This window comes from Marmota marmota, unplaced genomic scaffold (genome assembly GCF_001458135.2).
Source record: "Marmota marmota marmota unplaced genomic scaffold, marMar, whole genome shotgun sequence".
Lineage (NCBI taxonomy): Eukaryota > Metazoa > Chordata > Mammalia > Rodentia > Sciuridae > Marmota > Marmota marmota.
This window is the reverse complement of record NW_026000174.1, coordinates 19,897,842-19,916,396: the sequence shown is the minus strand read 5'-3', so window position 1 is coordinate 19,916,396 and position 18,555 is coordinate 19,897,842. Positions and strand designations below refer to the sequence as shown.

At 35.9% G+C, this 18,555-nt stretch overlaps 1 protein-coding gene across 3 annotated transcripts in view; it reads left to right on the top strand.

Moving 5' to 3' along the window:
• LOC107135616 (interferon-induced very large GTPase 1-like) overlaps positions 1–18,555 on the top strand; it is a 161,728-nt gene that overhangs the window by 88,504 nt on the left and 54,669 nt on the right. The window contains exon 1 of one of the 3 annotated variants that reach the window (XM_048788269.1): positions 17,901–18,332. The exons of 1 other annotated variant lie outside the window; for it this stretch is intronic. The gene's annotated coding sequence lies outside the window, so the exon portion shown is untranslated. Of the gene's footprint in view, positions 1–17,900; positions 18,333–18,555 lie in introns of those variants that run through there. One more of the 3 variants, XM_048788263.1, reaches the window with a different exon arrangement.

Sequence of the window (18,555 nt, the reverse complement as noted above, 5' to 3'; positions counted from 1 at the left end):
ATATATATTTATTTTCATGCAAAATGGCAAAACCACAGCATGGGGGACAATCACAGGAATATGATTAACTACCTATTTAACATTATGCACAAACTTACATATCCCTTTTCTATGGGGTAGGGTTGAGATAGGTAGATAATTTTGAGGACTTAGAAATTATTCTTAGTGGAGAAGGTGGTCTCTAAGACAGTCTCTGAATTTTGAATGAGCCCAAGGGACAGAATGTGGTAAGAAAAGTTCATGCAAATGTAGTTTTATTTCTCAGTCCTCTATTTGAGATTGATACTGGGAATTCAGGGTGATGATAAAATGCCATTGTTCCCTTTTGCAGTCTGGTATTAATGCAGATTAAAAATAAGCCATTCCCTGAAAATATCATTCCCTGAAAATGGATTATTGGTAGGGTTTAGGGAATGTCATTCCCTGAAATGGATTATTTACATCAAATTGCTCAGCATGCCAAAATAATCCATTTTCAGGGAATGACATTTCCTAATCCCTAAAAATTCTAAGATGCTGGCAATCACAGGGAAAGTCTTAAAGGTTCAAATTAAACTCTCAGAATATTGTGGCTGAGGGGACTCCCCACAATCCCTCCTTTTCTGACACATCTGATCTTTCAAGTCAATTATGTGCTGGGGAGAAAAAAAATTATATTCGAACATTTCCTTCAGGCCAAGCATTTGGTGAGAGTCACCTATGTCATCTCCTTTAGTCCTCATGGTTATTATTGAGTTAAATAATAGTACTGTTGCTAAAAAATTAATCTACCATTTAGCTGCTTCTCATCATTGTACTACATTATTATCTTCTAATTATTCTTCTGCCTCTCCTATATACAGATAATGTAGGGATAATGTAGCTTTAAATTTACTCTTTTTCCTCCAAAGGTTTTAATAAGTTTAGTCATCAAAATGAACTCACAACATACATACTGTGAGGGAAAACATGCCTACAAATTTTTTAATGTACTTAAACATGAAATTTATACCAAAGGATGAGACTCAAAGAGGGCATGATGGGTGAACTTTGTGCAGAGCTAAGCTAGGGTATAGGTGCTGGGTTTCTGGGAGGGAGGGTGGGACAAGCACGAGAAGGACAGGGACCAGGAGCACAGTGTTGTCTTTTCATGCAGGTGAAGTTTCCTCGGTAGCAGCCACCTGGGGTAACCTCTCTCTTGGCAAGGTATCTCGATGTCTTGAAAAGACCTTTCCTAGTTAGGAAGCGAATATCAAAGAGAAAAGCCTCTACCTGCATGCGTGTGTACTTTACTAGGGCTGGTATAGATTTTTTTTTAACACAAGAGCCTTCCTTTGTCTAACAAGTTAGCAGTCTCTCTGAATAGCCAACTTAAACTATACCACAGAAATGTATTTAAAGTGAGATGTTAAAGTATTTTAATCTCTCTCTGTAGTAACTGTTGGATTCTGAGATCAAACTTTTGACTAATACTAAAACTCTTGTTCATAAAAAAAATGCCTATGCTCCCACTGAAAGAGAGAAGATCAGTCTTACTGGTAAGACACTAGGTCACCAGCCTTATATCCCCTGTGTTCCTCATGTCAATTAATTGGAATAGCCATCATCATTCCTGAGGAAAACAGTTCAGATACACTATGTTCCTTATTCAGATATCACACATTGCTTGAACATTCATATATTTCATACTCTTTGTCTGAAACTAAAGAAATGAACGTAAATAAGAATATCTCCCACAACAGGAAGGAGAACTGGGAGGAGTCCTGCTCTGAGGTTAAGTTCAGTTCCTTCTCTTAATAAAGAAACCCAAACTGACTGCAACTGTGAAACCTCTGCCTCTCACAATTGGGGAAGGAAGCTGCTCTTGGTGGTGCACTTTTCTCTGGAGCAACCTGAAGACAGGCTCTTGGCAGTAAGGGGACAAGTAGGTAGACAAGAAGTTGCGAAATGGGGTAGACAGAGAGATGTAACAACAGACCAAGGTGGTTCTAAAAACTGCAGTTGAGGTTCCTTGATTAAGTTTCCAGATCTGAGGGAAATAATGGCTTCGGCTTCTGCTCCCTGGGCTCTTGGTCCTGCCCTGAGTCATCCTTCCTTTTTTTATATAGTAGTTAATGTTCAGAGGTGAGCATTTTTATCAACTTGCTTCCTGACAGCAGAATTTGGTGATGGAGGTGAGGGGACATAGCAGCCTGTTTTTATTTTGTACTCACTGTATATCTTTCTGTTCAAGCTGGTAGGCTCTCTGTTGTACGAATGATATGTGTCTTGGAGATCAGAAACAGGTCCTTTTTCCCTGGTGTTGAAGACTAAACCCTTCCCCCCCCCAAAAAAATGCCAAGGCAAGTGTAGAAAGCAAGTTTTATTTAAGAATGTGATAGAGACAAATTTCTAAGAGAAGTGGCCCTAGAGTGAGGTTTCTGTAGGAGGGGGTGCATCTTGTTCTCTTATGGGTCTCAAAACATCTTCTTTCTTCTCCATATATGTGCCTCGGAGCAGGGAATTTGGAGCTTCTGGTTAACAATCCTGAGTGTCCAGGAGCATGATAGCAGAGGTTAACAACCCATTGTCCTCTGTTTTTTAATCAGTCTCATCCTCTCTGGACCCCCATCATTCATTACCTGTACTGACTGCCTGACCTTTGTCCCCTAACTCAGTTTGCTGATCATGTGACATATTCTGTCTACTCAGGCCAAGTGAAGCTTCAGGAAGATTGCTTTTTGGATAAGAAAGCATGTATGGGGGTCAGCAACATGGTCCCATTTTATTGAATTATACTTTTAAGCTGGTTTTGTCACCATTCTCATCTATCTGTCCCCTTACACTAGTATTCTCAAGAACTTCTGATATATTTAATTGGAGCCTCATTCTATGAGACAAAAGCCACATCCGTAGGTGATTTTCAGATAAACTCTCCTATATACTGGCCTCATGCTAGTTTTTGTATAGGATGGTGTCCTAAAGTTTCCTCCAGAACTTCTGGCTTGATTGATAGCACAGTGCAAAACTCTTATTCTCTTAAAAGAGTTCTTTGGGTACCAGATTACTCTGATGTTTTGATATTTTTTGAGGTTTTAGCAAAAATTGTCATATCACACTTTTTACAAAAAATCTCAGTCCTTGTCCTGATGCCAATCCAACAGTGAGGTCATGGTTTTGAGACAAAGATAAATAATTTTTTGCCTTATTTCATTTTTCAATATTTCCAGATTTCTTGCCTTAGAATTTATGTTAACAGGGACCAGAAAAACTTAATCCTTATAAATATTCATAGATTGGATCATAGAAATAAGAATAATATTCATTGTTGCCATTCTTGACATTTTTCTAGTCAGACAAATTTCTCTGTTAATATAAGGGACAGAGGAAATCTCCATTGTTCTAAGAATCTCTACCTAGAGATTTTTCTTTAAGACTTACATTTTTTTAAAACAAAACACGATGATTGTATTACACAGCATTAAAAAGCAGGCCTCATAATGCTTACAGTTTACTAAGAAAAAAAGTGAAGAAAAACTTGAGAAGAATTTTGCCATGATGATAATGAAATACATGTCCATTAAATATTTTCTTACATTTCTTATACAGCTCAGAAAGAAAGTTGGTTTTTAGCAGGGCTCAACCACATCCCTAGAAAGAAATATTCCTCCAGAGCTAATGATTCATTTTTAGGGAAAATCTGAAAGAACCTCCAGAATTAAGAGAGCAATTATCACAACTGCTTTCTCCCCCACAGTTCCAAATGTCATTTAGTTCAAGCTGGATATGGCTTCCTGGATTATTGGTTCTTGTTCTTCTCCCAGGAAAAAGAAATTGTGTAGACTACTTCCCTTAATTTATTCAGAATACAGCTAGAATTCTTCCAAAGGACTTTCAAAAGGACTTTTATAGGGAGAAAAACAGTAGAAGCCTGGAGACAGAAGAGTTTGGAGAGCACATTCTTTGATTTTTTGAACATGCTCAGTCTTTGCCAAAACCATGAAAGTTCCAATCAATAGTGTGTAGTACATGTTTAACTTTCAGGAAATGAAAACTCCTGGTTTGGAATTTTGCCATTGCTGGGGATCAAACCCAGAGCCTCATGAATGCTAGGTAAGTACTCCACCACTGAGCTATACTCCAAGCCCATAAGTCCTGGTCTGCAGTCCACTAGCATTTAGTACATTCTCAATGTTACAGAAGAAGTACCTCTATCAAGTTTCAAACTAATTTCATTATCACAAAAGACAAATCCAAGTTCATTAAGCAATCATTCCCCATTCCCACCTCCCATAGATCTTGGGAAACACCAATCTGCCTTCAAATCTTTGGATTTATGTAGTTTGAATATTCCTTATAAAGGGAATGACAAAATATTTCATTTTTTTCTGTATGGTTCCTCTCATTTAGCATAATGTTTTCAAGGTTTATCCACAAAGTGGCTACATCAGAACATCTTTTTATGGTTGATTATGTTTCATTATATCAATGTAATACATCTTATTTATACATTAATTAGTGGGTATTTGGGCTATATCCATCTATTTCGCTACTATGAATAGTACCACTATGGACACTTGTGTATAAGTATTTTTAACAGTTATTTTCAATTTGAGGGGTACACACCTCTCATTAGAATTCCTAGGCCATATCATAATTCACTATTAATCTTTTTAGAAACTGTTAGACTGCTTTATATGACAGCTGCACCATTTCATATTCCCTCCAAAAATGTATGACAGTTTTACTTTCTGCAGGCCCTTACCAGAATTTGTTACTCCTTTGTTGTTATACCTATCCTAGTGGATGTAAAATATTCAGTGTGGTATTAATTTGCATTTTCCCAGTGGCTAATGACATTATACAATCGTTATTATGCTTCTTGGCCAAACTCATTCTATGAAGCTAGTATCATCCTGATAACAAAACAGAAACATATCAATGAAAGAAAATTTCAGACTAATATCCTTGATGAACATTGATGCAAATTCTCAATAAAATTCTGAGAAATTGCATACAAAAACATATTTTAAAAAATAATGCACCATGATCAAGTAGGGTTCATTCCAGGGATGTAAGGATGATTCAACATACTGAAATCAATAAATGTAATTCATCACATCAATAGAATTAAAGATAAGAATCATATGATTATATCAATTGATGCAGAGAAAGCATTTGAAAAAACACAGCACCCTATCATGTTCAAAACAGTAGAAAAACTAGGTATAGTCAGAGCACACCTTGTAATATCTATCTATTCTAAACCCAAGTCCAACATCATTCTAAATGGAGAAAAATGGGAAGGATTCCCTCTAAAAACCAGAACAAGACAGGGATACTCTCTTTTACCACTTCTATTGGACATAGTCCTTAAAACTCTGGGACTAGCCAGAGCAATTAGAAAGAAGAAAGAAATTAAAGGGATACAAACAGGTAACAAACAACTCAAAGTATCATTATGATATGATTCTATACTTAGAGGATCCAAAAAACTCCACCATAAAACTTCTAAAATTAATAAATGAATTCACCAAAGTGAAAGAATATAAAATCAATATCCATAAATCAAATGCATTTTGTCACATCAGTGATTAACTCTGAAAGAGAAATTAGAAAAAATATCTGATTCCCAATAACCTCAAAAAAAATGGGAATCAACTTAACAAAAGAGGTGAAAGACCTCTAAAATGAAAACTACAGAACACTAAAGAAGGAAATTGAAGAAGAGCGTAGAAGATGGAAAGATCTCCCATGCTCTTGGATAGGAAAAATTAATATTGTCAAAATGGCCACACTTCCCCATGTGCTGATACAGATTCAATGAAATTCCAATTAAATTCCCAAGGTCACCCTTTATAAAAATAGAAAAAGCAATCATAAAATTCATTTGGAGAAATAAGAGACCCAGAATAGCCAAAGCAATTCTTAGCAACAAGAGTGAATTAGGAGGCATCACCATACCAGATCTTAATCTATACTATGAAGCTATAGTAACAACAAAGGCATGGTATTGGCACCAAAATAGACTAGTAGATCAATGGTACAGAATAAAAGACACAGAGACAAACCCACATAGATACAGTTATCTCATACTAGACAAAGGCACCAAAAACATAAATTGAAGAAAAGATATCCTCTTTAACAAATGGTGCTGGGAAAATTGGAAATACATATATAGCAAAATGAAACTAAACCCCTATCTGTCACCATGGAGAAAACTAAAAGTGGATCGAGAACCTGGGAATTAGGTCAGACACCCTGTGCCTAATAGAGAAAACAGTAGGCCCAAATCTTCATCACGTCGAATTAGGCTCTGACTTCCTTAACAAGACTCCTAAAGCACAAGAAATAAAATGAAGAATCAATAAATTTGATGGATTCAAACTAAAAAGCTTCTTTTCAGCAAAATAAACAATGAGGTGAAGAGAGAGCCTACATTTTAGAAGAAAATTTTTGCCAGATTTTTGTCAGATAGAGCACTAATCTTCAGGATGTACAAAGAACTCAAAAAACAAAGAACTTAACCCCCCCACACACAAAACAAAGAACTTACCCCCAAAAAAAACAAACAAACCAATCAATAAATGGGCTAAGGAGCTGAACAGAAAATAGCAGAAGAATATATACATTTGATCAAGAAATATATGAAAAAAATGTTCAACATCTCTAGTAATTAGAGAAATGCAAATCAAAACTACTCTAAGATGTCATCTCACACCAGTCAGAATGGCATTTATCAAGAATACAAACAGCAATAAATGTTGGCAAGGATGTGGGGGGAAAAGCACACTCATACATTACTGGTGAGACTGAAAATTGGTGCAACCAATCTGGAAAGCAGTATGGAGATTCCTTAGAAAACTTCCAGTATGGAAGTTTCATTTGATTATTTTTAATCACATTTTTTATTATGGCACTGTAGTTATACAAAACATTGGTATTTATTTTGATATAATCATATCAAAATGGAATATAATTTGTTCCCGTCTAGTCCCTAATACTTTTCCTTTCCTTCCTCTTCTCCCTCCTCCTGTTCCCTTTCCTTTACTCTACTATTCTTCCTTCAATTTTTTCATAGGTTTCTTTCAAGCAGTATGGATATTCCTTAGAAAACTTCCAGTATTCCAGTATAGAATGGAACCACCATTTGATTCAGCTACCACATTCCTTGGTCTATACCCAAAGGACTTAAACTCAGCATACTATAGTGATGCAGCCACATCAAGGTTTATAGCAGCTCAATTCACAATAGCTAAATTGTGGGAGCAAACTATATGCCCTTCAGTAAATGAATGGATAAAGAAACTGTGATATATATACATATATACACACATATGCAAGGAATATTACTCAGTATTAAAAGAGAATAAAATTTTGCAGGTAAATGGATGGAGTTGCAGAATACCATGCTAAGTGAAGTAAGCCAATCCCCAAAAAACCAAAGGCTGAATGTTTTCTCTGATAAGTGGATGCTGATCCATAATGGGGAATGGGCATAGGAAGAATGAAGGAACTTTGGTCAAAGGAGGGATGAGTGGGGATATGGGGGCAGGACAGATGTTTTGGAATGAGATAAATATCATTAACCCAGGTACATGTATGTCTGCACATACGGTGTGATGTTACATCATGTATGATCAGACACATGAAAAGTTGTGCTACATTTGTGTACAATAAATTGAAATGCATACTGCTTTTATGTATACCTAATTTGAATAAATAAATTAAAAAGAAAGAAATTGACCAAATTGTGGTATGTACATACATGAATGCACCACCATGTAATTCACCTTTATGTATATCTATTAAGCGATAATTATTTTTAAAAAGAAGCCTATGAAAAAATTGAAGAAAGAATAGTAAAGGAAAGGGAACAGGAGGAGGGAGAAGAGGAAGGAAAGGAAAAGTATTAGGGACTAGACGGGAACAAATTATATTCCATGTTGATATGATTATATCAAAATAAATAGCAATGTTTTGTATAACTACAGTGCACTAATAAAAATGTGATTAAAAACAATCAAATGACTCTCATTTTGAATACAGTGATCTTTCTCACATATTCTGTTATTTCAGACTAATATTGTTTTGTGAAGATGCATGTACCAGGTATGTAAAGGTGAAACCTGGAATGTATTTGAATGTAGCCAGTTCTTCTTGTCCTTACAAACTATATATGAATTTTAGTCTTAATACTTTCAAGAAGTTTCAAATTTCAACAACAAATTGGATAGAGATATAAATTTTGTGACTGTTATGTGTGTATATATATATATATATATATATATATATATATATGGGGTATGGGGGCTTTCTACATTTGGCTTATTTGGCTTAAAACAATATTCTCAAATTCCATCTTTTTTTAGAAAATGACATAATATAATTTTTCTTTATGGTTGAATAAAGCAGCATTGTACATATATACCACAATTTCTTTATCCACTTATCCATTGGCAGACACCAACTTTTTTTTCCCATATTTTGGCTATTATAAATTTTTCTTCTATAACCATGGGTATACATGTATAACTATAGTATGATGACTTTAAATAATTAGGATACATATTAAGGAGTGGTATAGCTGGGTCATATGGTATTACTATTACTAGTCTTTTGAGGAAATGCGATCCTGATTTCCATAGTGGTAGTACTAATTTACACTCCCACTAATAGTCTAAAAGTGTTCCTTTCCCTCCACATTCTTTCTAGCATTTGTTGTAGTTTTTATTCTTGATGATTGCCATTCTGACTGGAGTGAGATGAAATCTCAGTGTAGTTTTGCATGCATTTTCTTAATTGCTAATGATGCTAAATATTTTTTTCAGACATTTGTTAGCAATTTGTAATTTTTCAAATGAGAAGTATCTATTGAAGTAATTTGCCTATTAATTAGTTGGTGTTTCTTGGTGTTAAGTTTTGAGTTCTTTGTATTTTCTTGGTATTAATCCTCTGTCAAAAGAGTTGTTGGAAAAGATTATATCCTAGTCTGTAGGCTCTCTCTTCATATTCTTAATTGGTTTCTTTGCTGTGTAGAAGTTTTTAATTTTATTATCTCTTGACATTATTTCCTGAGCTTTCAGAGTCTATTGAGAAAGTAGATGCTGTTCATAAAAGCCTGAACTTTGCATGTTTTCTTTTTGAATTTGCACAGTTTCTGGTCTAATTCCTAGGTCTTTGATCCATTTTGAGTTCATTTAGGGGCAGGTGAGAGAAAAGGGTCAAGTTTCATTCTTCTACAAGGGGTAAATAATTGGCCTGTCACCATTTGTTTAAAATGATGTATTTTTTTCTAATGTTATTTTTGGTATTTAGTTGGTTGGATTTTCAATTAGTACAATCACTATGGAGGTTTCTCAAAGACTAGACATGGAAGCACCATATAACCCAGCTCTTCTACTCCTCTGTAGCCATTCTAAAGAATTAAAGTCAGCATATTATAGCAATATACGCGTAATGCTTTATCCATGTCTTTAGGAGATCAATTTTTCAATAAAAGTTTACATTTTGTACTTAATAATTTTTACAACATTGGAAAATATTTTCTCGTGTTTTTTCATATGCTAGCAAAACTTTAAATGACTTATGAATCTACTATACCTATGTAGGTTTTTCTCTGTGCCTTTAATTCTTAACATTGGTCTAAGTATAAACTGATACTTTGCAGTTTTTGTTACAAGTTCTGTGTATGATTTGAAGTCAGATATTGTGATGTCTCCAGCATTGCCATTGGGGCTTCAATTGCTTTGGCTATTCTGGGTCTTTTATTCTTCCAAATTAATTTTTTTGCTACTGCTATGAAGAATGATACTGATATTTTGACAAAAATTTCATTGAATCTGTATATAACTTTTAGTTGTATGGTCAAGGTAACACTATTAATTCTGATATCCATGAACATTGGAGGTCTTTTGATCTTCTTGTGTGTTCTTCAGTTTCTATCTTTAATATTTTATGGTTTTGATTGCAGAGGTCTTTCACCTCTTTAATTAGCTTCATCACAGACTATTTTCTTATTTGGAGCCTATTATGAATGAGATTGTTTTCCTGATTTCTTTCTCAGAAGATTCATTTTTGGTGTATAGCAAAATAATCAGGTTTTATATGCTGATTTTATGCCCTAGAACACTGCTGAATTTATTAGCTCTAGTAATCATCTAGTTGTCTCTAAACTATAGAAGATCCAAATCATTTGCAAACAGTAGTATTTTTACTTCTTCCTTTCCTATTTTTCCCCTTCAGTTCCCTTTCTTGCCCAATTACTCTGGCTAAAACAAAACACAAACTGATACGTAGGTTGTTCATTTATAATCCTAGAAAAAAAGAATGAAGTATAAGAGAAGCAAGAAATGAAGAAAGATTCATTAGTCAACTGGCCACTGTAGGGATGACATCTCAAAACCACATGAGGAGCCTTATAAAGCATTCCTCAGAAGCATCTATTTGGGGGCAGAAAAGGAAAAAACAGTTATTCACCACTTCTCATCTATATTGCTCATAAATGGCCTCATGGAAATAAGTTTCCTTACCCTTTCATGTTGCACATGTAAGATGGCCAGTAGATTCCCATGGGCACCCTGTAGGAATATACAACACTTTCATAAAAGAAAGAAAAAGTTTAAAAAGTAAAACATAATTAATATATCCACCACATAACAGTATCATTATATTTATCATTGATCACATTCTGCTCAATGGCATAGTCATAACGTAGTCCAATGTTGGACTATTGACTTTCTTCCTATTCCAATCCCCTATGGGTTATTCACTGTGATGTTAATGCATGTGAGAAGTAAACTTTAGCTGCTTGTTATGAACTATCGGATGGTATGAGTCAGTTTAAAGATGTAAACAATGTGGCTACGTTTGATGTGAAACCATGGTAGCATTTTATGGGTGATTGAAGTAATTTTATTTACAGCTACTACTAATGCTTTGGCTGCTGTAATGAAGCCAATGGACTGGTGTGGAAGTTCCAGATAGAAACACTGGTGTATAGCAACATATGTTAACCAGAAGAGTTAGAAAAAAAGTTCATATATTGCTAATTCTACTGAAAATAATCTTTTCAACAACAATATGTACCTTTTAAAGCCCTGTATTTCCATGTGGCTCAGTAAGTTTTCTTTTTACTGTTAATCTCTACTGAACTCAGTCTTGTTTCAGCATTGGGTATTATTTTCATTTAAGGATCAATGAACTAGTTAAAAATATGGCCCATCCATGTCCTTAGGAAAATTAAGTTTTCAAAAAAATTTACATTTTGTACTTAATGTATTTTCACAAAATTGTAAAATATTTTCTCTTGTTCTGTCATATACTAACAAAAGTTTAAGTGACAAATGAAATTTTCATACATCAATTGACATTTAGTTTCAATTTTGTGTACTTATTTTGGTGGCAGAGAAACCACATATGAAGACATTAATCTTAGAGCAGTCTTTCAAGCAGAATATGTAAAGGACTTCAATAAAACCAACCCAAAATAAGATGGATGAAAAATAAACAGACATTTTATATAAGTGAATATCCAAATAGTCAATAGAGTATTTAAAATGCACAACTTCATTATTAAGAAGGGAATTTCTTATCCAGACTATATTAAATATTAAATACTAAAATACTGATGTACACATCAGAATGGCAAAAATTTGAAAGAATAAAACCAAAAGCTTACAATATAAATATACTAGAACTCTCATACATTGCTGACATAAATGGACACTTTGAAAAAAATTGTAATTTTTAAAAACTGATAATCAATTTTTTACAAGTGTTGGCATAGGCATCTACAGTGTTGACTTCAACCTCCACTCCTGGCTTAATACTGATGGCGTTTTTTTTTTTTAAACCAATCTCAGAAGGACTGTGCAAGTCAAAGAGTCACTTGAGGATTCTCATGTGGAAGTGATCCCATGACTTGGAACCTACACCACAAGGCTTTTCTTGCAGCCCTTCTTAATCTTGGTAGGCGTGCAAACAGATGCTTTCACTTTGAGATTCTTTTCCTTTGTGCCTCTGATGAAGTGAGCACACACTTTTTCTCCAGCAATTTCACATTGCAGGTGGTGAGGGTAATTCTAGTTCTCTAAATTGCCACCTCAGGTTGCAGGGTGTCCTTCCAGTATTTTTAAATGCCATCGCTGTGCTGCAGCCTCCTGATTGATTTATTCCTGGGCAAGAGAGAACAGCCGTGAGTGTGCAGCATAAGCAAACTGAATCATGTTCTGTAGCACCACACCCACATCATTCTCTAAAAACCAAACTAAAACAAAACAATAACAAAAAACTGTTCACATATTTAAAAACCATTTGGTATTCTTTACAGATCTTGAAAATAAGTGTATGCTATGACTTAGCCATTTTGACTCCTAGTGTATACCTAATGGTAAGTAAGTGCAAAACAATGCAAAAATTGTTTGTTACAACGTTATTTAATATTTCCCCAAGCTTAAATTAAAGTGTTCATCAATGGTAAAATGAATAATATAAAATCTAATGTGATCATATAGTGGGATATTGTGCAACAATGAAAATGAACCAATAGAGTTCTCAGGTAGTAATGTGGATAAATCTCACAAACAGAATATTTAGTGAAGGATATCTGGCACAAAACACAAATACTTTGTCATTCCAAGCAAAATCTAATCTATGGTGTTAAATTGCCTATGGGGAAGAAAAAGAGGGTATAGTGCTTATGGAGAGGCATGTGATGGGGGAAAAACGTGGGGTTGTGGATAATATTTTACAACTTAACCTGGATGATGGTTACAGGAGTGTGTTTGCTTCCTGACAAATTAAACTGAGCGGTTCACATGCAATCTGTGTATTGTTTTTAATATATCTGTTATATTTCCTTTTTTAAAATAAAAAGAAAAAAAGGATTAACCACATGTTTTGTAGCCTTCTGACTCACTGAGAGTCATTCTTTCTCTGAAGCTAGTATACATAGATGTTTCCCCAAAAGATATCTATATCTTAATCCCCAGAACCTGTGAATATGTTCTATGGTAAAAATGTCTTTGCAGATGTCTTTAAGTAATTAAGATTCTCCTGGGTTATCCAGGGGCCCGATGTAAATTCCAGGTCCTCATGAGAAGGAGACAGCAGGGTCAGAGTTAGTGAAGCAGCAGATGGCAGAGGTCATGAGTCTAGGAATGCAGGCAGTTTCTAGAAGTTGGAAAAGACAAGAAAATGGATTTTCCCCTAATGAAACCAGAGGGAATGAAGACCTGCCATACCTTGTTTTCAGTTTCATGAGACCTAATTTTGGACTTTAGCCTCCAGAACTGGAAGATAAATTTGTTGTTTCAAACCATGTTGGTGAGTTTGTTGCTACATGAAGAGGAAGCTATCAGTGAGCTACACATTGTAATTGTGGAAGTGTATGTCACATGATTACTCTATGAATGTGTATGGAATGAATGGTGACAGTCCCCAAATGACGGAATCCTAATTTTGATGAAGTGATGTTATACATCAGTGTCCCTCTGTGAGAATTCAGTGACGGTATCAGCTGCCACCACAAGGCAGTTGCCTTCCAGTCTCTCTCTTTCTCTGATCTTCAGACTTCAGAGGCCTGGAGTTGAAGAAGACAGAGCACAGTCTTTGTATTCATCAGACAAAGCAAACTGAGGACAAGGATGTAGATAAAGATGGCATGATCAGTGTTTCTCCTTAGTCCATCTGAGGAATTCATTTATCTGAAAGGTGAAAAAAAAATGTTTTTAAATATTTAGTTTTTTAGTTTTTTAGGTGAGCACAATATCTTTATTTTTTTATTTTTATGTATTGCTGAGAATCGAACCCAGTGCCTCACGCATGCTAGACGAGCACGATAGCACTTGAGCCACATCCCCAGCCCCTGGAAAGAATTTTTTACAGAAATTGAGAATATTAGGATTGAAGTAATATTAGTCATTTGACATCTAAAGTGGATTTTGCCGTGTATCAACTTTAGGTTGCAGTTACAGAAATATAGCACATCCTGGTCAGGTGGAGGGAGATCCTGGGTTTCACTTTACAAAAATTTCCTAAATTTTTAAGTGGCATGGATGTTGAAATGAAATCCAACTGGCTGCCACTGGCCTAGCATGGCAGGGTGACTTGAACCAAACGTAGGTGGTACAGACTGCTGAACCAATGTGAGGGATGGAGAATGTAGGAGTAAAGCCAGAATTCTGGAGCCAGCAGAATCCTTGGAACAGTGTGATAAGCTGAGAGACATTGTGTCTGTTAAGAGCCACATCAGCTAGCCAATTCAGCAGTGATGTCTGGCAGAATGTGCACAAAAAGCTCTGTTCCAAGCTCCAGATGATGACAATGCTATAAAATAAGCCAGCATAAGACTAGGTCCTTTCTCAATGCCAGAAAAATGTTTACATAAGACACAGCCTTCCAGGAAACATTGAGAAAAGAAGCAGGAAAAGAAGTGAACTTTGCTTGATTAAGCACTGTTATCCAATAGAAACTAAAAACTTCTTATTTAAATAGTCAGGTTGGGTTAATTTTGAAGCTTGAAACTTATTTTTTTCCCTTCTGCTACCAAGGGAAAAGGACCTGTGAGATGTATCAGATTACAGTCTGTAATAAGGAGAGTAAAATATTTATGTACATCATCTGAAGTATAGTGTAAGCCTCCTGCAAATTTGTTGAGATATCTCCTTGAATAAGTTTTGAGAAAGGAGAGAGTGGATCAGAGAACTGCCTATCATCTTTTCCTTTCTCTTCCTGTCTCCTTTCTTTTCTTTCCCTATTCCCTGATTTTTCATTGAGTGCGGGAAGTTGGAGGGAATTTGAACTTGCATCCATAGCCCTCTTCTCTTTCTTTTAGAAGAAGTTATCTAGACAGGAAAATTTCCCATGAAGTATGAAGTTACTGCAGGTTCATTAAAATAAAAGCCTTGTAGTACATACAGGACATATATGAAAGCAAAATCTGGCCCTGGCCTGTACACAGGGAACAAAGGAAATAGGCATTTATACTAATTGTTGCTCTGGATATTATCAGTGAAGAAGAGGTTGCTGAGATATTTTTGTTAATTTTCCTAGACACATGTCTATAGACATCCCAGACCTTCAATAAATTCTCCCCTTCATTTGTTTCCCAGTATTTGCTACTTAAATTGTAAGGTCACTACTCACATTTTATTCTGTCCGACGTTTATATTATTTCAATCAGGTTTTGTACCTTTTTAGAAAAACATCTATGTCTAGTTCATTCTATAAAGTTCTATGTCCTTGCAATAGTCTAGATATGTCACCAACATTGAGTAAGATTCAGTGTCAAATTCATGCTGTTCCAAAATATATATTCAAAGATGCTAACAATTATAGCACTGTTTATAGTAGTGAAAATTTTTGAACTTCCTTGGCCTAGGATAGGACCCTGAATGATTACATTCAAAGGAATCTTATGTAGGTATTCAAATTAATTATTTAAATACACCAATATTTGCTGACATAAAAATATCCATAATAGCTATATGATAGGAGATTAAAGGAGTGTGTATACTATACATTCTCCTGTATGCAAAATGATATATATTTTATTTTGTGTCCATATGCCTGAATGCAGGAGTGTTTGTGAAAATATTTTTTTTTATTCTTAGTTGTTCAAAACATTACACAGCCCTTGACATATCATTTTTCATACATTTGATTCAAGAGGGTTATGAACTCCCATTTTATCCCGTATACAGATTGCAGAATCACATCGGTTACACATCCACTTTTTTACATACTACCATATTAGTGTATGTTGTATTCTGCTGCCTTTCCTATCCTCTACTATGCCCCCTCCCCTCAACTCCTGTCCCATCTTCTCTCTCTACCCCATCTACTGTAATTCATTTCTCTCTCTTGTTTTTTCCCTTTTCCCCTCACTTCCTCTTATATGTAATTTTGTATAACAATGAGGGTCTCCTTCCGTTTACATGCAATTTCCCTTCTCTCTCATTTCCCTCCCCCATCTCATCCCTGTTTAATGGTGATCTTCTTCTCATGCTCTTCCTCCCTGCTCTGTCCTTAGTTGCTCTCATTATATCAAAGAAGACATTTGGCATTTGTTTTTTAGGGATTGGCTAGCTTCACTTAGCATAATCTGCTCTAGTGCCATCCATTTCCCTGCAAATTCCATGATTTTGTCATTTTTTAGTGCTGAGTAATACTCCATTGTGTATAAATGCCACATTTGTTTTTATCCATTCATCTATTGAAGGGCATCTGGGTTGGTTCCAAAGTCTAGCTATTGTGAATTGTGCTGCTATGAACATCGATGTGGCAGTATCCCTGTAGTACGCTCTTTTAAGGTCTTTAGGGAATAGTCCGAGAAGGGCAATAGCTGGGTCAAATGGTGGTTCCATTCCCAGCTTTCCCAGGAATCTCCATACTGCTTTCCAAATTGGCCGCACCAATTTGCAGTCCCACCAGCAATGTACAAGAGTACCCTTTTCCCCATATCCTCGCCAGCACTTGTTGTTGTTTGACTTCATAATGGCTGCCAATCTTACTGGAGTGAGATGGTATCTTAGGGTGGTTTTGATTTGCATTTCTCTGACTGCTAGAGATGGTGAGCATTTTTTTCATGTACTTGTGAGCTATTGATTTTTCTATGAAGATTTTATAACATGTTACTTTGCCAAAGAAGCTCTAGTACTCATCTAGCGAATTTTTGGGGTCTTCTAAGCATGGGATCATATGATCTTCAAACAGTGATAATTTCACTTCTTACTTTTATATTTTTATTGCTTCTTTTCCCTTCTATTGCCCAATCTGTCTGGGTAGAATTTCTACTACTATATCAAATGGGAATAATGAGAATGGACATCCTTCTCTTTTTCCAGGAATGCTTTCAGGTTTACACATTCACTATCATGATTACTTTAGTTTGTCATAGATGGCCTTTACCATGCTGATGTAAGTTCCTTCTATTCCTATTTTCTTTTGATCATGTATGGGTGCTGAATCTTGTCAAAAGCTTTCTATGTATAGAGATAACTAAGTAATTTTTATCCTTATGTAGGTCAAAATGATATCAGTTGCCTGAATTGGTTTTCTGGAACTTGGAGGTAGCTCAAATATTTTGAAACAAACACCTTTCACTCAGCCTTGCACAGTGTGTGAGCGGGGCCCCATCTGCTAGTATGACACCACTTGAAAATTCACTAAGAAATTCATGTTTCCTAAAGTGAGCAGGTTGGGCATATGATTGAATAGCTGAAATAGAAAATATTCCAAACATATAGAACATGGGGGATATTCTTCCTCTATACTTCCTCTGGCAAGCAGAGCCTTCTGACTGCAGCTGGCACTGCCCTCAGAGGTGGGGAGAGAAGCCCACAGAAGGCAGGAACTTCCCTCTCTGTCCCTGAGTTCTGTGATTTTTCTTCCTTTTCTCCCTTGTTCTCTTTGTTGTCAAGTATTGCTCACAGATTTCAAGTGATTAACAGGAGGCCCTTATAAAATAACCTCTTAACAACCTTTGAGCCTGCTTTCAGGAAAAGGCTAGTGGTAAATTCCAGGCAAGAAAGAACCAGCAAAGTTAGCTGCCCTTCCCTCTCTAACCAATGGATGGGAATACAATGGCCCAATCCACAAAGCTTTTAATCAGAGCCAGGCAAGGGCTGGAAATAGGGTAAGAGAAGGGAGGCACCTGAGATAAATATTTGAGCAAATGCTCTCAGGTTCCCTTGTCCCTCTGCTGACTCTCTTACCTCTTCTTAGTCCTACCTCAGTAGTCCTGGTTCATAGGATTCTCCTGATGTTCCCTGGGGAGGTCTAGGTGAATTCCCTTTTCTTCAAAGCATCATAAAAAGGTCAGAATTTTTCAAGTAGATTTACATTAGGAAACTGACATGGAAAGAAAGAGATAAAGAAAGAAAGGGAGGGAGAGGAAGAGGGAGAGGGAGAGGGGGGGCAAGAGAGAGAGAGAGAGAAAGAGAGAGAGAGGAAAGAAAGAAAGAAAGAAAGAAAGAAAGAAAGAAAGAAAGAAAGAAAGAAAGAAAGAAAGAAAGAAAGAAAGAAAGAAAGAAAAGACAGGTACACCTAGTGAAAACTGCTTACAAGGAAACAAGTCATAAGACATGTTAAACATAAGCCTTTCTGAGAAGTGAGTTGAAAATTGTAAAAGAAACTGAAAGTCCATTTTCAGTTATGGGAATGAGCCACCATTTGAGGACACAAACAGATTGTGTAATGGTGGGATTTCCAAATTCATCAATTGATACAGCCCTTACTGAGATTCTACCATGTACAGCCAGTGTGCTCTCACTGTGAAGAAATCTAAGTGGTATCAGACACAGATTATCTCCTGTGAACTCCTAGCACAGCAACAGAGAACACAGGCACCAACAAAAGCCTCAGCACAAGGGGTGAAGACAGTTCCCCCATGAGCTGTGTAGAAGCAATGTGGAATTTCCCCTCAGCCCTTTTGAGGACACTGGGATGAAACAAAGATTAAATAGGAGAAAAGGCATATGGGTTGATTATGATGTAAATTAGGAAAACCACAGCATAGGAAACAATCACAAAGTATGGTTACCCACCTGTTTAATGTAAAGCACAAACTTACATATCCCTTTTTCTATTGGGGGG